A 27,359-nucleotide genomic window follows, 5' to 3' on the forward strand; every position below is an offset into this window, starting at 1 on the left:
GGCAACTCGGTGTTGGAGACACCTGGAGCTGAAGGCTTGAGTAAATAGTTGGCAGTATTCAGAAGTGGTTCAATGGTAACACCGCATAAAGCTTAACAGTAGTTTATTTACTAACTTAACCACTAACACAAAAGGTGCTTGATTTACTTTAGACTGGCGTCAGAAAGGCTATGGTTGCATTAGCGAAACTCTTGACATCCGGCTAATCGACTTGGATCCACTCGTGGAGTAACACCTAATTTAACACAATTGACAGCTAATCATTAGCACGGCAAACCTAACTGCCGGTATGCAAAGGGATCACAAGAGTTCCAACCGGATACTCGGGTAATGATGATATACAATAAAACACAACTACACTGTCAATGAGACAGGCAATAACATGCACAATAATAATGTCACACAATAACTAAATGTGTGGTATATGTGAAGCTCACATTCACAGACGAGCTAAATGTCGTGATACCACACAGATAAACAAGCATACACCGTCGGGGTGTCTTCACCTATACATGTGTCATGTATGAGAAGGTGAGAACTGTGGTTGATACCTCAGATCAACACAGACACAATAAAACAATGACAAGATCTTGTACTTACAGATAGGGTACCTCTCTTATTCACTCACTCACTCACTCAGGCACATTTATGCAAGAACCCGTAGGTGGCCTGATAGCTGGTTTCTTCAGTATGACGTGAGACCATTGACGACAGGCTTCCCCACAAACCTTACTTGACACGGGGGTACTCACAGGAGGGCGTGGTGTCTGTCTAACCGACACACGCACACTTATATAGTACTGGCGGTGAGTAAGGTGGTGACATCACTTAGTGTGAGGCAGGAAAGCTCCTGGCTAATGGCTCGAGGTACCGAGGTACTGAGGTACTAGCAACACGCTCAGGATAGTGGCTGCTGGCGGCTGCAGGTTATATGGTACCATGTGGTACACTGTGGTAAAAGTCACACACAGGTTACTTAGGCAGTGGCACTCCTTAGTTCACTCTAGGTCACTCACAACGATCTGAGTTTGTCACCAGGGATTACCTGATACCAGTCTGTTTCGCTCTGGTGATTTGTCACTTCACAATATGCTTCTAAACAATATAGTCATGATCGCGATTCAGGACGAGCGTTGGTATATCGAAAAGACGCTGAGTTTAACTTGACGGTGATGAATGGACGGTGTTCAGTCTATTGGCCGATAGACAGAACAGGACACGTCCTCTATGTAAGGGCTTCCTCACGTGAATGCTCTTGCCAGCGGCTGTAGGGCATCTTGTGGGACACACACACAAGGGATTACAATTTGACCAATGGCATTGCAGCAAAAGAGCAGGAACCAATAATATTGATCGTTCCCTGATCAGTAGCAGAGGAGACGTCATGAACATGACGCGACCACGTCACAGATGTTATTCTCCATCGCGTCGGTTGAGGCTGACCCCAGAGGTTAGTCGCCTCGCTGGCGTCTCCTCTCCCTCTCTCTCACGCTGGCACCTCCTGTGTACTCTCTGACCCTATGGCCAGTAACTTCCCTATATCTACTTCCTGCCTGGACATACGGCGGCCTCCATATTATAAACGTATTCCTGGTTAAGTGGTCATCCTGGAGATACCCAACAGGCCAGTTTACTATCCAGGGTTAACAGAGATAGGGCTTGTGCACGAAGATCGGTGCATTGTGCACTGCAATGAGCCATTCAAGTCAGCTGTGGGATAATCTTGAGAAACCATACTCTCACACCCCTGTTTACAGTGATTTGTTATACACTATGGAAAGTGGCAGGCACAGTGCTTCTGCTCCTTCCCTTAGTATCCAAGGGGAGATTTCATCTGGGCCTATAGCCTTTGTCACATCCAACTCTAGTAAACACTTCTTTACTTCCCCACTGGTAATCTCAAACTCTTCTACTGGTTCCTGGTTAACTATTCCGTCTCTTTACTATGGAATCTCTCCTTGCTCTAAGGTGAAGACCTCCTGGAATTTCTTATTCAGTTCCTCACACACTTCCTTGTCGTTTGTAGTGAATCATTCAGCCCCTATCCTTATATTCATTACCTGTTCCTTTACTGTTGTTTTTCTCCTGATGTGATTATGCAGCAACTTGGGTTGAGTATTTGCCTTGCTTGCGATGTCATTTTCGTATTGTCTTTCTGCCTCTCTTCTCATCCTAACATATTCATTCCTGGCACTCTGGTATCTTTCTCTGCTCTCAAGTGTCCTGTTATTCCTATAGTTTCTCCATGTCCTATTACTTTGCTGCTTAGCTAGCCTACATCTCTGATTAAACCATGGGTTTCTCATCTTTATTTCATTGGTTTCCTTTTGGACTGGGACAAATTTATTCGCTGCTACCTTGCACTTATACGTGATGAAGTCCATCATGTCCTGGGCCATCTTTCCCCTGAGCTCTGTTTCCCATGTTATATCTGTTAGGAATTTTCTTAACTCCTCATAGTTTCCCTTTCGTAATGCCAGTTTTTTGTTTTCCGTACCCCTCCTCGAGTTCAATTACCCTTCCTCAACCAGATACTCAAACGCCAGTACACTGTGGTCGCTCATTCCTACTGGGGCCTCTTAGCCGATTTCCCTTATGTCGGAGTCTTTCAGAGTTAAGACTAGTTTGATTCTCGCTGGTTCATCGTTTCCTCTCATCCTAGTGGGTTCCCTGACATGTTGGCTTAGAAAGTTTCTTGTCGCCACCTTCATTAGTTTGGCTCTCCATGTATCCTCTCCTCCATGCGGTTCCTGGTTCTCCCAGTCTATTTTTCCATGATTGAAGTCTCCTATGATGAACAGATGGGCTCTATTTCTACAGGCAGCAGAGGCTACCTTCTCAATTATAGTGTTAACTGCTATGTTGTTGTTGTCATACTCTTGCCTTGGTCTTCTGTCATTTGGTGGAGGGTTATATATCACTGCTACCACTACTTTTGGTCCTCCTAATGTTATGGTGCCCGTTATGTAGTCTCTGAATGCCTCACAGCCCGGGATGGCCATCTCCTTAAAACTCCATTACTTTCTCATGAGTAGGGCCACTCCGCCTCCTCCCTTACCTTCCCTCTCTTTCCTTATTACTGTGTACTCCTGGGAAAACACGGCATTCGTTATGATACCTGAGAGTTTTGTTTCTGTGAGTCCGATTACATCTGGGTTCACTTCATGTGTTCTTTCGCAAAGTTCACTTGCTTTGCTGGTGATTTCATCTATGTTCGAGTACATCACCGTGAAGCTGACTCTCTTCTGCCCTTTCTCAGATCCTATTGCATCCCCTGAAGCAGGGAAGCAGGGAGGGACCGGGATGGGGGGGCCTATGAAGTGGGATGAGGGGGGTCTGGGGTGTGCAGGGGCTGGGAGGATCTGGTACGGGGAGGGTGGTGTAGGAGGGAGGGTTTGGGGAGGTTGGGGAGAAAAGAGGGCTTGAGGGGTGGGTGAGTGGGGGAGGCTTGGGTTGGGGGGTGAGAGGGGGAGGCTTTGGAGTGTGTGGGAAAAGGGGAGGCTTGGGGGGGGATATTGGAAGAGGGAGGGCTTGGAGGAATGAGGGAGAGTAGGGGGCTTGGGGGGGGGGCATAAAAGGAAGGAGAGCATGGGGGGTGAGGTTGGGGGATAGGAAGTGCCAAGGGGTATGAGGAAAAAGGAAGTGCTGAGGAGAGAGGGGAGAATGGAGGGCTCAGGAGAGTGGAGGATACTGGATGGTTTAGGGGGGGGGCAGGGGAGAATGGAGGGCTTGGGGTGGGGGAGAAGGGAGGGCATGGAGGATTAGGGAGGGCTTCGGGGTGGGGGAGATGGGAGATCCTGGGGAGGGGGGGGGGAGGTAGGGCATCTATTGGGTGGAGGATGGGGGGAGGTGCTTCTCTCACTGTGTCTGTTGAATCGCTTGTGGAGGGTTCCCTGCTCTCCTCTGGTATTGTAGAGCTCGGGGATGTGGCTCCCTGATCCTTTTCTTTCTCCCTGCGCTTCCACCTTGCAGCTGCTGCCCTCTCTCACTCGTCCCTTGTCATATCCCTCTGCAGGAATACCTCATTGAACCTCTGTACATATGTTAGTCTGCTTTTCCTTGCTAGCAAGTCCTCTTTTGTTCTCTCGCTCTTGAATACCACCTTTATCACACGGTCTCTGTCCTTGTTGTACCGTCCAACCCTATAAACCTTTTCAATATCTTGGTCAGCCCTCTCCATCTTTATCTCCTTAGGGATTGCAGTAACTTCATTTTTGTCTTTGTCTCTCCTTTCCACTCGACCGGTCCCTGTTTGCTCATTAATGCCTACTATTACTACTGCTCTTTTTCGCTCTATTATCTGGCTATTACATCTAGCTGCTTCCTGAGAAGAAGATACTTCTATGGCAACTTCCCTAACTGCAGACCTAGCTTCAGGGCTCTTTTTAAGCATTTCTGCAAATGAATGTTGTTGTGTAATCCCCTCAACAGTAGCATCACCAACTTCCTGAGGGATGGTCTGTGTCTGGTAATGGGGAGAAGTCTCCTTCAGGCTTCTTATCCCCTCTTTTGTTGCCCTCAGTTCATCCTGCAGGTTGGCTACTGTCTCCTTCATTACCCTCAGTCCTTCACTGAATTCCTCCCACATGTGCTGGAATGTTCCCCTAATCCAGGCTTCCTGTTCCTCTACATCCTCTGAGTATGCTCCTCCCATGTTTGCCGACCTTCGATTGCTTCCCCGAGTTAGTATCTTATCTCTCGTCACGCTTTCTCCCCATGAGAGAGAGATAGAGGGGGGGGGGGGGGAAAAGAGAGAGGGGGAGAGAAAAGTTTGAGTGTGTGTGGGTGTGTGTGTGTGTGTGTGTGTGTGTGTGTGTGTGTGTGTGTGTGTGTGTGTGTGTGTGTGTGTGTGTGTGTGTACTCACCTAGTTGTACTCACCTAGTTGTGTCTACAGGATCGAGCATTGACTCTTGGATCCCGCCTTTCGAGCATCGGTTGTTTACAGCAATGACTCCTGTCCCATTTCCCTATCATACCTTGTTTTAAAATTATGAAGAGAGTTTGGTTCCACAACCTGTTCCTGAAGTGCATTCCATTTTCCCACTACTCTCACGCTAAAAGAAAACTTCCTAACATCTCTGTGACTCATCTGAGTTTCAAGCTTCCATCCATGTCCCCTCGTTCTGTTACTATTCCGTGTGAACATTTCGTCTATGTCCACTCTGTCAATCCCTCTGAGTATTTTATACATTCCTATCATGTCTACCCTCTCCCTTCTTCTTTCTAGTGTCGTAAGGCATAGTTCCCTCAGGCGCTCCTCATACCCCATCCCTCGTAGCTCTGGGACGAGTCTCGTTGCAAACCTCTGAACCTTTTCCAGTTTCATTATATGCTTCTTCAGATGGGGACTCCATGATGAGGCGGCATACTCTAAGACTGGCCTCACGTAGGCAGTGTAAAGTGCCCTAAAGGCCTCCTTACTTAGGTTTCTGAATGATGTTCTAACTTTTGCCAGTGTAGAGTACGCTGCTGTCGTTATCCTATTTATATGTGCCTCAGGAGATAGATTAGGTGTTACGTCCACACCCAGGTCTCTTTCGCGAGTCGTCACAGGTAGGCTGTTCCCCTTCATTGTGTACTGTCCCTTTGGTCTCCTATCTCCTAGTCCTATTTCCATAACTTTACATTTGCTCATGTTGAATTCCAGTAGCCATTTCTCTGACCATCTCTGCAACCTGTTCAGGTCCTCTTGGAGGATCCTGCAATCCTCATCTGTCACAACTCTTCTCATCAACTTTGTGTCATCCGCAAACATCAACATGTAGGACTCTACGCCTGTAAACATGTCGTTAACAGATTCAAGAAATAGAATTGGTCCCAGCACCGATCCTTGTGGTACTCCACTTGTTACTGTTCGCCAGTCCGACTTCTCGCCCCTTACCGTAACTCTTTGGCTCCTTCCTGTTAGGTAGTTCCTTATCCATGCTAGGACCTTTCCCCCCACCCCCGCCTGCCGCTCAAGCTTGAACAGCAGTCTCATGTGCGTTACTGTATCAAAGGCTTTTTGGCAGTCCAGAAATATGCAGTCTGCCCAACCATCTCTGTTCTGTCTTATCCTCGTTATTTTATCATAGAATTCCAGAAGGTTTGTTAGGCACGATTTCCCTGTCCAGAACCCATGTTGATGTTAGTTCACAAACCTAATGTTCTCCAGGTGTGCAACCAGTCGTAGCCTAATTATTCTTTCCAGTATTTTACAGGGGATGCTTGTCAGTGATACAGGTCTATAGTTAAGTGCCTCCTCCCTATCACCTTTCTTGAAGATTGGCACGACATTTGCCTTCTTCCAGCAACTGGGCAATTCTCCCGACATAAGTGACTCATTAAAGATCATTGCCAGAGGCACGCTGAGGGCCTGCGCTGCTTCTTTTAGTATCCACGGTGATACTTTGTGTGGTCCAACTGCTTTAGTTGCATCTAGAGTTGTCAACTGTTTCATTACCACCTCTGCTGTCACCTCTGTATCTGATAGTCTTTCATCTAGGGTAACCCCTTCCAACAATGGGAGCTGCTCAGGCTCGGTAGTGAACACTCCATGGAAACTGGCATTCAGTGCCTCGCAGATTTCCTTGTCACTTTCAGTATATGCCCCCTCTGTCTTCCTTAGTCTTGTCACTTGGTCGTTCACCGACATTTTTCTTCTTATATGATTGTGTAGTAACTTAGGTTGTTTTTTCGCTTTGATTGCAATATCGTTCTCATAGTCCCTTTCCAATGTTCGTCTTATGTTAATGTAATCGTTCCTAGCTCTGTTGTATCTGACCCTGTTGTCCTCTGTCCTTTGTCTTCTGTACTTCCTCCCCTCCCGCCTGCTGGCCATTTTTGCTTCATGACACTGTCTATTAAACCATGGGTTATTATATTCCTTCTTATTTTTTCCCTTTACTGTTGGTATAAATCTCTCTTCGGCCTCCTGGCATTTCTGTATGACTAGGTCCATCATATCTTGGACTGTTTTTCCTCTAATTTCTTCCTCCCACTGCACTTCACCCAGATAGTCTCTTATCCTCCTGTAGTCCCCTTTCCTGTAGTCAACTCTCCTTTCCCAGATCTCTTGTCCCATGGTCATAAGTTTGAATTCCATCTTGTAGTCAAAGACTAGGACACAATGGTCACTAGCTCCTAGTGGTATTTCATGTTCCAACTGCTCGATGTCTTCTACGTTCTGGGTGAAAATCAGGTCTAATAGGCTCGGTGCATCTCCTGCTCTTTCCCTTGTGTCTTCCTTCACATGTTGTGTTAGGAAATTCCTGTCTATAACATCTACTAATTTTGCTCCCCACGTTTCGTCCCCTCCATGGGGAATCCTTGATTCCCAATTTATCTCTCCATGATTTAGGTCCCCCTTGATCAGCAGCTTCGCTCTCATTCTGTGGGCTAGTGTTGCTGCCTTCTGCAGTTCATCTATACATGCCTTGTTGTTGTCATCATACTCCTGCCTGGGTATTCTACTGTTTGGTGGGGGATTGTAGATTACCAAGATCGCAATCTTCCTCCCATCTACTGTCAGAGTTCCATGTATGAAGCTTGTGCACTCATTGGTAACCCGATTTCCCAGGTCTTCAAACTTCCATTTCCGCTTTATTAGGAGTGCCACTCCCCCTCCCTGTCTCTGTGTTCTCTCTTTTCGTATCACCTGGTACCCTTCAGTAAAGATTGCATCTGAGATCATGTCATTAATTTTAGTTTCCACAATTGCAACTATGTCAGGATCTGCTTCACTCACTATTTCTTTTATCTCTTCTGCTTTATTAGATACCCCATCAGCATTGGTGTACCAAACCTTGAGATTCTTCATGGAAACTCTTGTACCATAGTTCTCCCTTTCTCTGGGGATCTGGGGGGTGTCTGGGGAGTGACTGGGGGCAGGGGGGATCTGGGGGATCTGGGGGGTGTCTGGGGGATGACTGGGGGCTGGGAGGATCCGGGGAAAGTCCGGGGGGTGTCTGGGATGGTCCGGGAGTGTATGGGGGGGTGAAAGAGGTCAGGAGGGGTGCTTGGAGGGGGGGGCTAATGGGGGCTGGGCTTCTAGGAAGGTAGGTAGGAGGGTCTGGGGTAGGGCCTGGGTAGGTAGGTCTGGAGTAGGAAGGGCATACTGGGTCTGTAGATTAGGGAGGGTCTGATAGGCATAGAAGGGTTGGCAGATAGCGTAAGGTTAAGATAGTGTATGGGGGGTGAAAGAGGTCAGGAGGGATGCTTGGGGGGGGCTAATGGGGGCTGGGCTTCTAGGAAGGTAGGTAGGAGGGTCTGGGGTAGGGCCTGGGTAGGTAGGTCTGGAGTAGGAAGGGCATACTGGGTCTGTAGATTAGGGAGGGTCTGATAGGCATAGAAGGGTTGGCAGATAGCGTAAGGTTAAGATAGTGTATGGGGGGTGAAAGAGGTCAGGAGGGATGCTTGGGGGGCATAATGGGGGCTGGGCTTCTAGGAAGGTAGGTAGGAGGGTCTGGGGTAGGGCCTGGGTAGGTAGGTCTGGAGTAGGAAGGGCATACTGGGTCTGTAGATTAGGGAGGGTCTGATAGGCATAGAAGGGTTGGCAGATAGCGTAAGGTTGGGAGTCAGATAGAGGTTGAGAGATTGGGAGGGGGAAGGATAGAGGGGGTGGGGGGAACCTCCAACCTCCCTTGCAAGGGTGGGGGGGGGGGGGGTCACATGGAAGGAGAGGGGATGAGGAGAGGTGAGGGCTGGGTAGGTTTTGGGTGTTGAGGGGATGAGGGCTGGGTGGGTTCTTGGGGTTGAGGGGATGAGGGCTGGGTGGGATTTGGGGGTTGAGGGGATGAGGGGGGTCCTGGGAATGTGGGATGAATTTGACTGCAGTGGGGTCAGAGGGGTCAAGGGAGGTGTTGGGGAGATAAGCAGGGGCAGAGCCTGTTAAACACACATCGAAACTACGACGTTGGTACAACGTTCGAGCAAGTTTGAATACCTCCTAACCAGTTATAACAACCTATATAGCTAGTTGTAACAACGTTCTATTACGTCATAAACACGTTAAGCCAAGATGTAACAACTTTATTACAAGTTGTAACAAGCGGAAAATAGAGACAGTTACGGTTTGTGTTTCCAGGGAGAGGGCTGATTTGGGGAAGGAGTGACCTGAGAAGGTGTGAGCTGGTTAGCATGGTGTGGGTTAGCATTGGGGTGTGTAGCTACGCTAAAATGGGAAGAGTTGTATTGTTGTTTGCTTGCTCTGTGGGCTATCTGCTCCTCCTTCGTCATGAATTTGTCAATATATACGTTGTAGTAATTTTCGCTACCTCTGAGAAAGTGTTTGTGATGCAGTATGTAATCCACTGCCTCTTTGTTAGCGAACTGTACCAGGACAGGTCGTTTCCTGTTACAGTTGTATGGCCCAATGCGTCGTTGAACTTGCACCACATTCCCTGCCATCTGGGCTCTCATGTCTCTCAAGATCCCCTGTAGCTCCAAATCCTCAATCTCCATCCTTTCCTGCCTTGATGGTGCCCGGCCCCCTCCGTGGCTAACCCCCACCCCTCCCACTCCCGGTACTCCACCTACTACTACTCCCCCTTCCCCTGCCAAGCTTCCCTTATTCCTGCCAAATTCATTAGTAAGCCTAGATATTTCTCCTTGCCATTCTACCCTGCTCTTCCTGATTTCCTCTTTAATATAATCCATAAACTCTTGTTTGAGTCTTTGAACCTCGTCCTGTATCTTATTAAAGACTTCACTTTTAATCCCCTGGATTAGATCATCTATCCAAACATCCCTCTTCTCTACAAATTTCCCAATCATCTTCTCCACAAACCTATCTTCTTCCTCAATCATAATACTGTTGGACCTAGACGCAATTCTTGACCTAGTCATTGCTATAATGCAACCTTACCCACAGGGGTTCCAAGTATCTTACCGTCCTGCTAACACAATAGGTGAGTGAATCTCCAAGCGTCGTCCCGCGTGGTGGTAGGAGGCTTGCTGCCGGGGCTGAGGTCACGGTCAGAGGTCGGTGAGGTCTGCTCCACACTGCACACTGCCACAGTCTTCATCAACTATTTTGAATTACGCTACTTAAACTGTTTTTCTTCACTACCTTATGGCTTTGGTCAAAACCCAAGTTTTTTTCATTCACTTGTACACACTTTTTCACTTCGAAGTTGCCTGATTACCCCTCCCACTCCACTAGTGAACCAGGAGCTCCCAACCCACGTCCACCCAACACGATGGTCACAACACAACATTGTGTGTGTGTGTACTCACCTAATTGTGCTTGCAGTGGTTGAGCTCTTGCTCTTTGGTTCCACCTCTCAACTGTCAATCATCAGGTGTACAGGTTCCTGAGCCTATTGGGCTCTATCATATCTACACTTGAAACTGTGTATGGAGTCAGCCTCCACCACATCACTTCCTAATGCATTGCATTTGTCAACCACTGTGACACTAAAAAAGGTCTTTCTAATATCTCTGTGGCTCATTTGGGCACTCAGTTTCCACCTGTGTCCCCTAGTGCTTGTGCCCCTTGTGTTAAATAGCCTGTCTTTATCAACCCTGTCGATTCCCTTTAGAATCTTGAATGTGGTGATCATGTCCCCTCTAACTCTTCTGTATTCCAACGAAGTGAGGTTTAATTCCCGGAGTCTCTCCTCGTAGCTCATACCTCTCAGCTCGGGTACTACTCTGGTGGCAAACCTTTGAACTTTTTCCAGTTTAGTCTTATGCTTGACTAGATATGGACTCCATGCTGGAGCCGCATACTCCAGGATTGGTCTGACATATGTGGTATATAATGTTCTGAAAGATTCCTTACACAAGTTTCTAAAGGCCGTTCTTATGTTAGCCAACCTGGCATATGCTGCTGATGTTACCCTCTTGATATGAGCTTCAGGGGACAGGTCTGGCGTGATATCAACCCCCAGGTCTTTCTCTGTCTCTGACTCTTGAAGTATTTCATCTCCCAAATGATACCTTGTATCTGGTCTCCTGCTTCCTACACCTATCTTCATTACATTTGCTTGGGTTAAACTCTAACAACCATTTGTTCAACCATTCCTGCAGCTTGTCCAGGTCTTCTTGAAGCCTCAAGCTGTCCTCCTCTGTCTTAATCCTTTTCATAATTTTGGCGTCGTCAGCAAACATTGAGAGGAATGAGTCTATACCCTTTGGGAGATCATTTGCATATATCAGAAACAGGACAGGTCCGAGTACAGAGCCCTGTGGGACTCCACTGGTGACTTCACGCCAATCTGAGGTCTCACCCCTCACTGAATGCAGTCTGCCCATCCTTCGCGTTCTTGCTTAATCTTTGTCACCTGATTGTAGAATTCTATTAAGCCTGTAAGGCAAGATTTACCCTCCCTGAACCCATGCTGATGTGTTGTCACGAAGCCTCGTCTCTCCAGATGTGTTACTAGGTTTTTTCTCACAATCTTCTCCATCACCTTGCATGGTATACAAGTTATGGACACTGTGACACTAGTTCAGTGCCTCTTGTCTGTCATCCTTTTTGTATATTGGGACTACATTAGCAGTCTTCCATATTTATGGTAGTTCTCCCGTTTCCAGTGACCTACTATACACTATGGAGAGTGACAAACAAAGTGCTCCTGCACACTCTTTTAATACCCATGGTGAGATTCCGTCCGGCCCAACAGCTTTTCTCACGTCCAGCTCCAATAGGTGCTTCTTGACCTCATCTCTTGTAATTTCGAACCTCTCCAAGGTCGTCTGGTTTGCTGCCACCTCTCCTACCGTTGTGACTTCTCCTTGTTCTATTGTAAAGACCTCCTAGAAACTTTTGTTGAGTTCCTCACACACCTCTTTGTCATTCTCTGTGTACCTGTCCTCCCCATCCTAAGTTTCACTACCTGTTCCTTCACTGTTGTCTTCCTCCTGATGTGACTGTGTTATAGTTTTGGTTCGGTCTTGGCTTTGTTAGCTATATCATTTTCATACCATTTCTCAGCTGCTCTTCTCACACTAACATACTCGTTCATGGTTCTCTGGCATGTGTGTGTTTGTGTGTGTGTGTGTGTGTGTACTCACCTAGTTGTACTCACCTAGTTGTGTTTGCGGGGATGGGGCTCTGGCTCTTTGTTCCTGCCTCTCAACCGTCAATCAATAGGTGTACAGATTCCTGAGCCTATTGGGCTCTATCATATCTACACTTGAAACTGTGTATGGAGTCAGCCTGCACCACATCACTTCCTAATGCATTCCATTTGTCAACCACTGTGACACTAAAAAAGGTCTTTCTAATATCTCTGTGGCTCATTTGGGTGCTCAGTTTCCACCTGTGTCCCCTTGTGTTAAATAGCCTGTCTTTATCAACCCTATCAATTCCCTTGAGAATTGGGGAGGGGTAGGGGGGTGTCTTGGGACAGTGTAAGGCGTGGAAAACGGTCACCAGGGTATCATGTGTCAAGCCCCACCCAAGAGTGTGTGTGTGTGTGTGTGTGTGTGTGTGCTTAATGTGGGGGTGGCACGGTGGGGAGGGGGGGGGGGTTAACTGGTGGAGGGATGGAGGGAGAGTGAGGGAGAGAGGGAAGTAGGCAGAGAGGAAGGAGGACAATCAGGGGGGTGAGGGATGGAGGGTCAGTCCCTGGGGTGACGGGTGAGGTTGGCGGTAGGCTGGTTTGTGCATGTGTGTGTGTGTGAGTGTTTACACTGGCGTGTTATGGTGTGGAGGGGGGGTAGGTCTAGTCAGTGGCGGTGTAATGTAACACACAGGTGTGAGAAACTAGTACCAAGCTGAGGCTCTTGAGCTACTTTTTCGTATTTTAATTAACTTATGTTCAAAGCTAATTACTATATAAAAAACACAGTACACCTTGTATGACTGACTTTGAGAGGCACTCACCTCCAAGTAAGCATCCCACAGCACAATTAGGTGATTTATGAAGCGATGTCCGCCTTAATTGTTGACGTCTCCGCCAGAGGTCCTCCCACGTGGTGGTCCAAGCTCATCCCTTCTCAGGCCTCTGGTGCCACAATCTCGTTCTTTTTCAATTTTATTTTCTTATCCAACGTTATAAGAATTCACTATGTTGCGTTATCACTGCGTTGCTGTACCCTTCATATGACCAAAAACTATGTTTTGGGCTCACTGGTATGTAAATATCCCGAGAATATTGAAGTAATTCGCAGACCGCCATCCTACACTTGTTCCCTGACCGCCGTCCTACTCTCAACAGTGTGTGTGTGTGTGTGTGTGTGTGTGGCTGTGTGTGTGTGTGGCTGTGTGTGTGTGTGTGTGTGTGTGTGTGTGTGTGTGTGTGTGTGTGTGTGTGTGTGTGTGTGTGTGTGTGTGTGTGTGTGTGTATGTGTGTGTGTATGTATGTGTGTGTGTATGTATGTGTGTGTGTATGTATGTGTGTGTGTATGTATGTGTGTGTGTGTGTGTGTGTGTGTGTGTGTGTGTGTGTGTGTGTGTGTGTGTGTGTGTGTGTGTGTGTGTGTGTGTGTGTGTGTGTGTTAGGCCTTCTTTTGTGAACACGAGCTGCACGTCCCGCCACCAACACACCACGCCACTACACGCCTCACACCACGCCACTACACGCCTCACACCACGCCACTACCACGCCTTAAACCACGACACTACCACGCCACTACACGCCTTACACTACGCCACAACCACGCCTTACACCACGCCAATACACGCCTCACACCACGCCACTACCACGCCTCATACTACGCCACTACCACGCTTCACACCACACCACAACCCGCCTCACACCACACCACTACACGCCTCAAACCACACCACTACACGCCTCAAACCACACCACTACACGCCTCACACCACGCCACGACCACGCCTCACACCCCGCCACTACCATGCCTCACACAACGCCACTACCACGCCTCACACCACGCAACTACACGCCTCACACCACACCACGACCACGCCTCACACCCCGCCACTACCACGCCTCACACCACACCACTACCACGCCTCACACCACACCACTACACGCCTCACATCACACCACAACACGCCTCACACCACGCCACTACACAACTCAAACCACGCCACTACACGCCTCACACCACACCATTACCACGCCTCACACCACACCACTACCACGCCTCACACCACGCCACTACCACGCCTCACACCACGCCACTACACGCCTCACACCACGCTACTACCACGCCTCACACCACACCACTACCACGCCTCACACCACGCTACTACCACGCCTCACACCACACCACTACCACGCCTCACACCACACCACTACCACGCCTCACACCACACCACTACCACGCCTCACACCACGCTACTACCACGCCTCACACCTCGCCACTACCACGCCTCACACCACACCACTACACGCCTCACGCCACACCATTACACGCCTCACACCACGCCACTACCACGCACCACACCACGCCACTACACGCCTCACACCACACCACTACCACGCCTCACACCACGCCACTACCATGCCTCAAACCACACCACTACCACGCCTCACACCACACCACTATCATGCCTCACACCACACCACTACCACAAGACTACCACGCTACTACACGCCTCACACCACGCCTCAAACCACACCACTACCATGCTGGTGTGGTGAACCTTGTGGTCATGTATGCTGGTGTGGTGAACCTTGTGGTCATGTATGGTGGTGTGGTGAACCTTGTGGTCATGTATGGTGTGGTGAACCTTGTGGTCATGTATGGTGGTGTGGTGAACCTTGTGGTCATGTATGGTGTGGTGAACCTTGTGGTCATGTATGGTGGTGTGGTGAACCTTGTGGTCATGTATGGTGGTGTGGTGAACCTTGTGGTCATGTATGGTGGTGTGGTGAACCTTGTGGTCATGTATGGTGGTGTGGTGAACCTTGTGGTCATGTATGGTGGTGTGGTGAACCTTGTGGTCATGTATGGTGTGGTGAACCTTGTGGTCATGTATGGTGTGGTGAACCTTGTGGTCATGTATGGTGGCGTGGTGAACCTTGTGGTCATGTATGATGGCGTGGTGAACCTTGTGGTCATGTATGGTGGTGTGGTGAACTTGTGGTCATGTATGGTGGTGTGGTGAACCTTGTGGTCATGTATGGTGGTGTGGTGAACCTTGTGGTCATGTATGGTGTGGTGAACCTTGTAGTCATATATGCTGTGGGAAAATCCTAGCAGCCAATTATTTATTTTATTCAAAATTTTACTTTGTTTTATTTTTTAGTTGACTTTAATATTATATTAGTTCTTAGTTAGGTCTTCTGAGTTAGAGCTCTGTATATTCTAATTCAGCTTTTCCAAGACTTTTCACACACAATGTAAGGGACATTTGCTTACACAACTGTGAGTGGATAACTCTAAGTGTTTGAAATTTGCAAAACTGATACATCTCTATTGTATCACAATACACTACTGTTGTATATTAACCACAATATCAATTTACCTTTCTAACTGTAATACTAACATAAATTAATATTTCTTTGTCTGCGCATTAATTGCTGAAATTCTCACGACATCAAGAGACAGGATTACGTCAGATAATGTCTATCTAGACATATTTATTACCAATAAGTTAGAGAATTGAATATGGTTCTCTACTTTTATCAGTATTCTGAATAATAATTAATTACTGAAAATATAACTCCTAATGATCCAATAACTGAGAGTTATTAACTAAGATTATCACTAAATAGGGCTTTTATCTGTTATATAACGAACACCATGGAAATATTTCCCATTTCTCGTTAATAAGGAAATGGTGCTTAATCAACACTATCTAGTGAGAATATAAACAATATAGATCCCTACAATTGCAACCCTATTCTTTTAAAGCATTACTTTAGTAATTACACGGAAAAGAATTCTCTGTGATTACTAAATTCTATTGTGAATGCGAGGAGGGGGGTTGAGGGACGCTAGCGGCGAGCTGTCATTATTCCTCACGTGTCCGACTGGCGATATGGAAGGGAAGCACGTGGTGGTGGTGTGACTGAAGAGTTTCCAACATTAATTACGTTGTAACTCCACCAATAGTCACCAATTACCTCCCCACGTGTTCTGCAGTGTCCAACCAGTTAATAACGCATCAACAATTGAAGTCACGACCCGTAATTACGCGTACACAGCAGTGGACGCCTGAGACTGGCTGACACGGTTTTGGCAGACTTTAGTGTTTGACACGCTCACGTTAAGTATACAATTCTTGTTTGATGCATCACTCCAGATTGTGTAGTTTTGTGGGTAGTCTGCCGTTACGTAGCAAGAACAACAACAATACAATGTTAGTTGATTTTCTTCATTTATTTCAATTTCGATGAATATTGAAATAATTCCAGCCTAATAAAATGCTACTTAAATTTCCCTGATTGCAGCGTGTAGACGAGTAACGAAACGGAATTACAGAAGTCGTCTTACAGCTAAGACACCCGTTTTCGTATAAATTTAGATAAGATTATTAGTAGTTTCTATATAAATTCACATATAGAATATTTACAGTGAATAATTTAATGCCAGAATCAATGGCTTAGTGTTTAATGTGTTTTGCTCTTATTGTTGCTCAACATTTCATAATCTTTCAATATATTCATTATTTGATATGTCATATCTTTGAATCTATATTTAGGTCATATTTGCCATGTTACTAAGTCAACAATGAACTAGTGACGAACCACACTGGTTCCTAGATATATATGAACTTCTAGAAATAACCCCCCAATGTTGATATTTGAGGCTTTGAGTTTAATTCATTATTAATACAGTCTATTCATTACATTCAAGTGATTGTTAAGTTAATTATCGTACATAGGCACTGGTTGTATAGTGTCAATCTAATAGTCACCTTTATTCGTTTTCCCTCTTTTCTCAAAAGTGGGTAGTCCTTCGATTTATGTTAATCATAATAATCAAATAATTTAATATATGAGTTAAAGCCTCAGATACACAACACTAAGCACATGTTTACCTTATTGTACAAAATATAAATAATAAATCATATCACATATGGTGGTCTAATCTACTATTATTCTATTTATAAACACTGCTACTCTATCTACAGTTTCAAAAATAGAGGCCTTAGCTGATACTGTAGGTGCAGCCTGCTTAGCCTGGCTATGTAGTTCAATCTCAGATTAGGGTGTGGCCCTATGTCTCAGAGTGCCACGCAATGTCGGCTGGCAAAGAGGTGTTGGTGTGATGGTAGAGTAATAAGAAACATCACTGTTTGTGGGCCAGCTCAGCTTGCAACTCCAGAATCATATATTACTTGCCGAATGAAAGGAATTAATAATGGTTCCCTAAACATATAAAGTACAGGTATGACATGGATAAGGGGTATGTATAGTGCTTAGTAAACGTACGTGTTTTGGTGTTTAGATTCCATAGTATAACTGGCTACTGTGACGGTGTTCCCCTCCTTATATTTCTCCCACGCCTGCTGTAAGAGTCATGTCCACTTTACCCGAGCGTTCTCTACGTCGCAGGCATCAGTTTGATATATGTGGGAGAATGTAGTGTTCTCGGAGTGCCGAGAAATTTATCAAAGAAGAGTATTTTGGCCTGTGGTTTAGGCCCTTTAGGAAGCCAATATGGCGCTAGCTCTTCTGTTTTGCCGCCAAAACTATGTGACGTCAGGTGACACCGGATTGGTTACCGACAGCCATGTGGCACAGGGAGCCAATGAAAACCTCCCATGGCGAATGTGACGTCACGAAGGAAGGGGGGTCCGGTCAGAGCGCCACGGCAGCGCCATCAGTCTGACACGACACGTCAAGGTGGTTGGACGTGCGAAGATTGGTCCTGTCAGTTTGACAGTTGTTTCCCGCTCCCGTGGATTTTACGCGTCACCCGAAGTCTGCCAGTACTCTGTGAGGTCTTCCTTCGTTCATGTGTTGGACCAGAGAGGGAATCGACGGGTTATTGAGCAACAAGTGCTCCAGGACAGGTACTGTGCAAGAAGAAGTGAAGTCTGTGCAGTGACGTATACGACGTCTGGGGCAGTTCACCCGTTTGTGACGGCGTAGTGGCTGAACTGAGCCACTGGGAAGCAGAGGAAGAAGAAGACTATTCGGGAATCCGAACGACTGCAGCCGAGACGTAGGCGGGCAGCCGTAGCTGGGAGGAGAAGTCGACGGCCGGGAGACTGACTCCAACCCTACAAGAAGTCGAGGAGGAGCACGGACCTGCAGTGAAAAGGCACGGAGACGCACTTACGGTGGGACGTTGATTGAGTTCCTGGAGGACACGACAGTGTGTGCGTGGGGGCGTTCCCTACACGAGGCAGGAGCCAGGACCAGGAGCTACAACTCAACTCTCATCGGAGGATAGGTGGAAGTAGGTGATTCTAGTTTCCCTCCCAATTCCTCTTTAGTCAGCTATATTATTTAGCCTGAGTATTTTGTATGTCGTGAGCAAGGCTCACCTATGTCACAGTAAGGCACCAGTGTGCAGAGTGGTACTATAAAGAGTACTCACAATATTTATGATTATTATTGGTGTATGCAGGCACCCGGAGTAATTGATGAATTTACTGTGTTGAGATTGTCTTTCATGAGACTTTAATGTCATCATATAGTGAGAGAATATATATATATAATTATGCCAGTGTTTGGGAGTTAGGCTATGCGCCCAGTAACTATGTTATTATCATTATAAATGTCTATGACTCATCCATATACATATATATGTCTATGCTTGTGTATTGAATCCCCCTCCCCATTCGGCCCGTTGGCGTCGTGAGGGGGCTTGGTGGACGGCTGCCGGAGTGTGATGCTCCGTTGGGCAGTCCTCTGTCCTTTTCTGGCCTTGCACTCCTGCTGCTGTCTTCTCCAATTGTGCCGGATCGCTTTTCCTTTTCCTTGTGTTTCATTTTCTCCCCCCTCTTCTCCTATCTGCTTGTCGTTTCCTGCCGACCTTTTGCTTGTTTTGGATTCTTTCTTTGGACTTCTTTTATTTTGACGCCCGGGTGCTTGAGGAGGCATACTCTTGCACCCGTAGAACTGTAGTACCCAACGTCTCGAGCGAGGGGAACCTTTTATTGTCAATCCCCCTTTCGTCGCTGAACCCGATCTCAACGGACTGACGGTTCTTAAGGTGGCGTTTGTGGGGCGTATACTCACGACGCACCCCTAGGGGGCCCCGGCATAATCGGCGATAGCTTCCTGATGGGTGTCCTGCCTCTAATTGTGGCTCCATGGTGGGTATGGGGGCACATTCGTGGATGAATTTGTCATTTTTCGTCTCTATGTCGTTGAATGTTTCCGTTGTACCCTCGCAGGCTCGTGGGGTGGGCGACCAAGCCCCCGAGTCGGCCAGTATTGGAAGACCAGGCTCTGTAGCTCCCACTGCGTTGGGCCCCGACCTTGCTCCTCCTTTGACCGTCCTGACTTCTTCCCCCAGCTCCCCTCCCTCCTCTGTGGTTGGGTCGAGCCTCCAGCCCCCGGTGGTGACCACTTCGTCCCCTGGTGTGGCTAAGTCTTTCGTTGTGACTACTGCGCCTTTTGACCCCTCTCTCTCTAGGGGTTCTCAACGCCGTTCGCGCCCCAACCGCACTCGCTCGATTCCTTCTCGTGCCGATGCGTATCAGGCCTTGTTTGGTCCTACTTCATGGGCCAAATACTTTGATCTCCTCCCTCTTGATTCTGCGCCTCCTGATGATTTCTCCCTCCATCGGCATCTTGTAGATTCCGTGGATGCGTCTGTTACTTTCAACCCCACTCGTCTCGGTACACGTGTCGTTGCTGCTCCTTCTCAGGATGCGGCTTCCAGCTTGGCTGCCTTATCTTGCCTTGGCGAGACCCCTGTTCGGGTCTCCAAGAACGTTCAGATGAATGCCAGTGTTGGCACTATTCTCCTCCCACCCCATGTTGCAACCGGTGTTCGGAATCTGCAGGATTGCCACGATGATATTCGGCATATCCTTGATACCCAAGGCCATTCTGTCCTCCAGGTTGACTCGTTTACTCGTCCCCCTCGTGGTCGTCGCCGTCAACCCCTTCGCGTTGTGAAGATCACCTTTGATGGTAGGACCCTTCCATCCTCTGTCATTCTTGCTGGTGCTAGGTGCTCTGTCCAGGAGTATATTCCTTCTCCTCGACTTTGTAACAGGTGCTGGAGGTTTGGGCATGGTGCCCTCCGCTGCTCTGGGACTGTCTCTCTCTGTCCTTTGTGTGGGAGTGAAGGTCACTCTAAGTCGGAGTGCACTTCTCCCCAGGCTCGTTGCCTCAACTGCGGTGAGGCCCATCCTACCTTCTCCCGTGCGTGTGTCCATTACAAGCTTGAGGCAGCCGTCCTCGACTTGAAGCACCGGGAGCGTTTATCTTTTCCTGAGGCGAGGCGCCAGGTTCGCCGGCTCCCCCCTTTTGCTAATATCTCTTATGCTCGCGTGTTGCGCTCTTCCTCTCCTCGTCCTTCCCGCCTTCCTCAGACTCACAACCGTTTCCGGGCCTTGGACCCTGATGCGCCCACTGCCCCCTCCTTTGTTCCTTTGGGTTCTCTCCCGAAGGATCCTCCTCCTGGTCCTCTGTCTGGGGTTCCCCTTCCTTCTACCCGGTCTGTCGTGTCTCCTGTGTCTTCTTCCTCGTCCCCCTCCGATCCTCCTTACCATCCTCTTCCTCCATCTATCGGCTCTCCCCACCGCCTGTCGGTGCGGGCGGATGTCCATTGCTCTCCTAACGGCCGTCGTGTGTGCTCTCGTTCGGCTTCTCCTGTTGAGACACTGGAATCCGTTGCCCAGTACGTAGTTGCTGGGACACCGGTCTCTTTAAGTCAGAAGCGAAAGCCTGGCTCCTCTCCTTCCTCTTCCCCGGCGTCTAAGAAGGCTTCGCTTTCTTCCTCAGCTCCTACTTCTGGCTCTGTTGCTCCTTCCCCTCCCGTTTCAGTGATTGCGCCCCCTGTTCCTGCTTTGGGGGTTTCTTTGGCCCCTGCTTCCCTTTCGGTTGCTGCTCTTGCTGAGGTGCGCTCCCCTCTTTCTACTCCCCCTCTTCCTGCTGCTGTCCTTGACTGCTCCTCTCCGTTGTCTCCTCCTCTTCCTCCTCCTCCTCCTCCTCCTCCGGACCCCGCCCGCCCACCTCTTATCTGTTCTCACGTTTCCTTCCCTCCGTCTTTGCTCAGTTTACCCATGCCCCCTAACCCTGACTTTGCTGACCCTGATCCCGACCCTGATATTCTTTAACGTGCTCTGTTGCTCTTTCGCCTTTGTTTCTTCCTTGTTCTCGGTTTTGTCCTTTCTCTTCTCGTCGTTGTCCATTCTTCAATGGAACGTTCGAGGTTATTACGCCAATTTCCTTGAACTCCAACTTCTGATTTCGCGGTTTTCGCCCCTTTGTGTCTGTCTCCAGGAGCCAATGCTTGGTGCTCGTCCTGGTCGTTTTTGTGGCTATTCCTTTCTCTCCCCCCCCCCCAGCCATTGCTGGGGCTTCTAATTCTTCTGCTCTCTTGGTTCGTGCCGATGTTCCCTTTGTTCCTTTGCTTTTTCCTTCGCCTCTCCATTGTTCTGCTGCTCGTATCTTTGTGGGGAAATGGTACACAATTTGTTCCATTTATCTCCCCCCGAGTGTCCCGCTCTCTCTTCCTGATTTGAAACACCTCCTAGACTCCTTGCCAGAGCCTGTGCTCCTGCTGGGTGACTTCAATTGTCGTCATTCTCTTTGGGGTGACGTTCTGACGAATACCCGGGGTCGCCTCCTTGAGCCGTTTCTCCTCTCTTCTTCCCTGTCTCTTCTGAATTCTGGTGAGCCCACTCATTTGGACTCTCGGACTCGCACCCTTTCTTGTCTTGATCTTTCTCTCTGCTCTTCTTCTCTTTACTTAGATTTCACGTGGCAGGTTCTTGATGACTTCCATGGAAGTGATCATTTCCCCATCCTTGTTTCCTTTTTCTCTTTTCGCCCTTCCCTCTCTTTCCCTAGGTGGCAGTTTGCTAAGGCAGACTGGACCCTATTTACCCTCAGTGCTGCTCTCTCTGACCTCTCCCTTATGCCTCTCTCTCGCGCTCTCCTCCTTTTTCATGACACTATCTTCAACGCTGCCCTCCGCTCTATTCCTCGCTCTTCCTCTCGGGGTCCACGGAAGTGCGTTCCCTGGTGGAATGCGGACTGTGCTCGGGCTGTCCGCTGTAAGCATGCAGCCTGGAAGAGGCACCGCCGTAGGCAGACGACCGATTCTTTTCTTTTCTTTCGGAAAGCGAGTGCGGTGGCCCGTAGGGCCATCCGTACGGCTAAACGTGAATGTTGGGCATCTTATGTCTCAACAATTACGTCCGAAACCCCTATGGCCCAGATCTGGAAGCGTATCCGCAAGATAGCGGGTAAGTTCGTTCCCGATGTTTCACCGGTCCTTCACCTCCATGAAACTCTTGTGGCGGACCCGTTGCAGGTCGCTTCCGAACTGGGTTCCCACTTTTCTTCTGTTAGCTCTGGTCTTCATCTTCCCCAATCTTTCCTTCTTCGTAAACCTGTCCTTGAGTCTCGTCCTTTAGATTTCTGCACTCATCTTCAGCTTTCCTATAATGATCCCTTCTCTCTCTCTGAACTTCGTTCTGCCCTGGCCCTCTGCGGTTCTACGGCGGCGGGCTCCGATGGTATTCATTATGAGATGCTTCGCCATCTCCCTCCGAGCACGTCTCAGTATTTACTGAGTCTGTATAATCGGATATAATATAAAGAGTCGTCGTCAGTCCCTGAGGACTGGCTCGATGCCGTTGTCCTCCCTGTTCGCAAACCGGGGTCTCTGGGTACTTCCCCTAAGGACTTTCGCCCTATTGCTCTCACAAGTTGTGTCTGCAAACTCTTTGAACGTATGGTTAACGTTCGTCTGATGTGGTTCCTGGAACACCATCACCTCCTCTCCCCTTCTCAATTTGGTTTCCGCAAGTGCCGCAGCATGACAGATGTCCTGGTGAACTTGGAGGTCTATATTCGTACTGCTTTTGCTGCGAAGACCTCCGTTGTTGCCGTCCTTTTTGACCTGGAAAAGGCTTACGACACCACTTGGCGTTATCATATCCTATCTCAACTTCATTCTTTTGGCCTTCGTGGTCATCTCCCTCTCTTTCTCTGCGGCTTCCTCTCTCGTCGTTCCTTTCGGGTGCGCCTTGGTACCGCTCTCTCTCCCTCTTTTCAGCAATACGAAGGTGTGCCCCAGGGTAGTGTTCTGAGCACTACTCTTTTTCTGGTTGCCCTCAATGGTCTTCTTTCCTCTCTCCCTTCTGGTGTCTTCTCCGCTCTCTATGTCGATGATCTTACCCTTTGTTTTCAGGGTGATGATTCGCCTCTCCTTCAACGCCGGCTACAACTTGCCATTGATGCCGTGTCGTCTTGGGCCACTGATCATGGCTTCAAGTTCTCTACTTCTAAGACTTGTGCCATGACTTTTACGCGGAAACGGGTTGTTCTTCGTCCCTCTTTGTCACTTTATGGTCATCCCCTTGAATACAAAGATTCCGCGAAGCTTTTGGGGTTATTCCTTGACACTCGTTTGTCTTGGTCTCCCCATATCTCTTACCTCCGTGTTGAGTGCTCTAAGGCCCTTACCCTCCATCGGGTCTTGTCCCATACTTCTTGGGGGGCAGATAGGCGCACTCTCCTTGCTTTACATTCCTCTCTCATCCTGTCTAAGCTCGATTATGGTTGCCCTGCTTACTCGTCTGCTTCTCCTTCTACTCTTCGCCGTCTTGATGCTTTGCACCATACTGGGTTGCGCCTCAGTTCTGGTGCCTTTCGTTCGACTCCCGTCCTTAGCTTGTATGTTGACACTGGCTTCCTGTCTCTCCAGGACCGCCGCGATCGCTACTGTCTTCGCTATCTTGCGCGGTCCTTGCAACATCCTTCCTCTCGCCTCTGTCGTGCTTTAACTTTTACCCCTCCTGCAGTTCCTGTTCCTCTTCACCATCTCCCTCTTTCTGTCCGGTTATCTCGCCTGCAGGATTCTCTTTCCGTTCGTATTTCTGATGTTTCTCCTCGTGTTGTTCCTTCTTTGCCCCGTGGAGGGTCCCTCTTCCGCGGTTTTGTACATCCTTGACCCGTATCACTAAAGCTTTTACTCCTCCTACGGTTCTAAAACGCCTTTCCTCGAGCACTTTTCTTCTCACTCCCGCTCCGTTTCTGTCTTCACCGATGGGTCTAAGTCAGCGGACGGTGTTGGCTACTCTGTTGTTTTTCCTGATCGCACTTATATGTGTCGCTTGCCTCCGGAGACTAGCATCTTTACAGCGGAACTTTATGCTATTCTCTATGCTCTTCGTCTCCTGCTTTCTCGTTGTCAGTCTTCCTTTGTAGTTGTTGTTGACTCTCGTAGTGCCCTCATGGCTCTCGGGTCCTTTAATCCGGTTCATCCAGTGGTTGTCGAGATCCAGCATTGGCTGTTTCTCGTTCACAGTAAATTTAAGTCGGTTGAGTTTTGTTGGGTTCCCGGCCATATTGGTGTGTCTTTAAATGAGCGTGCGGATGCTGCCGCCAAGGAAGCTGTCCGCTCTTGTCCCATCTCTCGTAAGGGCATTCCGTATTCCGACTTTTACCCGGTTATCCATTCCTCAGTCCTTACCCGTTGGCAGGCTTCTTGGTTGTCTGTTACTGGTAACAAGCTACGTACTCTTAAATGTTGTGTTTCCTCGTGGCAGTCCTCCTTCCACCGTAACCGGCGGTGGGAAACAGCTCTGGCGAGGTTGCGTAATGGCCATACTCGCTTAACCCATGGTCACTTGATGGAGCACCGCCCTGCTCCTTATTGTCCTAGTTGCATTGTCCCTCTTACGGTCATGCATGTCCTTCTTGAATGTCCTGACTTCCAGGACGAGCGTGTGTCTTGCTTTCCGACCGCCCCTCGCGGTCACCTGTCCCTCGATAGAATTCTTGGTGACTCGGATACTTTTGATATCGTTCGACTTATGCGTTTTTGTTCTCGTATTGGCATCCTTGGTGATATTTAGCGCCCTCTGATTATTTTGCATATTTGATGGTGCTACATAGCCTTCCCGGTTTGGTGCCTTCTTTTGATAATTACTTACTTACTTACTTGTGTATTGAATAATCATTCATGTGTGCAGTGATTAATTGTGTTATCGCCCACGAAAGGAATTACTGAGAACTCCAGTGATAAATACTTCATAAGTTATCATTAAATGAAGGGCAGTGTGTAATACCATGACAGTGAATTATTGTCACATTTAATATAGAAATGTTTGATTGAGCCCAAGATCAGTGTAGCGAAGTATTTACGTGCTATTGTCGCAAATATTGTGGGTTCGAACTTCTAGTGATCTTTGAGAACTTAAAGAAATTGGCACGTCACACCAAGCAAACAGATAAAGTAACATTCGCGCGGTGGGTAGTCGCCCAGCTGATTTTGACATTGACGAGAGGGGGAGTGTTGCCAGCTTAGTGAGTTCATATTATATGTGGGAACGAACGACTCCCGCCTGAAACAGCTGTTTGCTTATTGATATAATCTTGTGATGTCTTTGAATGAGTTTTAAGTAAAATACAAAGTTCATTGGTGTTTATATCATCCCCTCCATATTTCTTGTGGCTATGTAATACCTGAAAGCAGAGAGTGATAGAAGTAAATACCTGCCTGATATCAGATCTATTGAGTGTGTCCTTGCCACCGTTACCACAATTCAACAAAACCACTGACGAGTTACTGGACACCGAAAACACCAGTTGGCGACCTTGTGGTTAGTAGTAGAGCCCTATGACAGGGCGGGCATACAACAGTTAAGTGAACAAGTTGTGTTCCCACTCCTTCTCGATCAGAGGGCGGTTGGGATTGACTGGGATACTCTCCTGGCGTACAGTGGCGCCGCGAGGATAGAGTGAAGACCCGCAGGGCTACGGTGAGTGACCTTGAGTGTACTGTTGCTCACCCGAGTAAACCCCGACATTGGCGACCTTGCCAGGATCACGATCGAAATAAAGGTTGCAGTTGTGGTACTTGGCAGTGGTATTAGATATCAGGTACAGGTTATTACTCATAGCACAAGATGGAGGATGATAAAGTAACAAGGTTCATTGACACTAGAGATGAGCAGGTGCTGGAGGAGTGCACCAAGGCACAGTTACAGGCAATATCAGACCATTTAATGATAAAGTTGAGATCTTCCAGAGTGGGAGAGAGAAGACTGGAGATCATGGCACAGCTCAGGGCACGAGACGAAGCTTTGGGGGAGGAACGGCCACAAACACCTGCCAGTGTGGGAGAACACCTGAGCATTGGTGGGAGCAGCAGGGGATCCAGCGGCAGCAGGCACAGCGTTAAGCTGGAGATAATGAAGATGCAGCTGGAAGCACAGCAGCGCAAAGAAGAGCGAGAAGCAGAGGCACAGCAGCGCAAAGAAGAGCGAGAGGCACAGCAGCGCAAAGAAGAGCGAGAGGCACAGCAGCGCAAAGAAGAGCGAGAGACACAGCAGCGCAAAGAAGAGCGAGAGGCACAGCAGCGCAAAGAGTGAGAAGCAGAAGCACAGCTGAAGCGTGAGGAGCGAGAAGCACAGCTGCGCAGGGAAGAACAAGAGCGGGAAGCACGGCGGAAACAGCACGAGATAGAAGCTAGGCTGAAACAGCACGAGATAGAAGCTAACAAGGATGTGGAGCTGAAGCGAGCTGAGCTAGGACTAGTTCCACCTGCTCCGCCACAGCAGGAAGACCGCCGAGTGAGGGAGCGAGATCTGCCGGTTTTTATACCAAATGAATCTGAGGGTTTCTTCGACCACTTCGAGAGGGTCGCCACCTTGAAGAGGTGGCCGAGGGCGGAGTGGGCGGAGCTGGTTCAGGGTAGGCTCACCGGTGAAGCTCGTGAAGCCTACAATATGCTCGACCTCCAAGAGTGTACCAACTACGATGCTGTAAAGAGAGCTGTGCTCCATTCTTTCAAGCTCATGCCGGAATGTTACAGGAAGAGATTTAGGGAATGTACCCGTTCGCCAGGAAAATCTTATGCGGAGACGGCGAGGGACATGGAGAGGAAGTTCCTTAAGTGGCTGGACTCTGAAGGAGCGAGGTCGGCTGAAGAGGTCAAGAGGCTTATGGTCATGGAGAAGTTTATGTCCGTGCTCTCTCCTGAGATCAGGGTGAGAATAAAGGAGGCGGACATAAAGGACCTGAGGGCTGCAGCCGACAGAGCCGACATGCTGGAAGAAGCCTTACGCCCACGCAGAGAGGGACAGCACCGACCGCCCGTATACTCTGGAAATGGTAGAAATTATAGGAGGACGGAAGGATGGAGGACAGGAGCGAGTTCTCCCAAGTCCCACCTCTCGAGTGGCGACAACAGAGGCTCGAAGAGTGCTGTGGAACCGGTAAAGAAGTACCAAGCTGAGAGCTCAGGAGCTGTTGCTGCGACAAAGGAGTCGACGGATGGTACGAGGAAGACACCCGGAGCGACGGCCTCTGGAGGCGGTGCCAGGGCGAGCAGTGGTGGATGGTCTCCGACAAGGAGGATCTGCTGC

This window comes from Procambarus clarkii, chromosome 17 (genome assembly GCF_040958095.1).
Source record: "Procambarus clarkii isolate CNS0578487 chromosome 17, FALCON_Pclarkii_2.0, whole genome shotgun sequence".
NCBI lineage: Eukaryota > Metazoa > Arthropoda > Malacostraca > Decapoda > Cambaridae > Procambarus > Procambarus clarkii.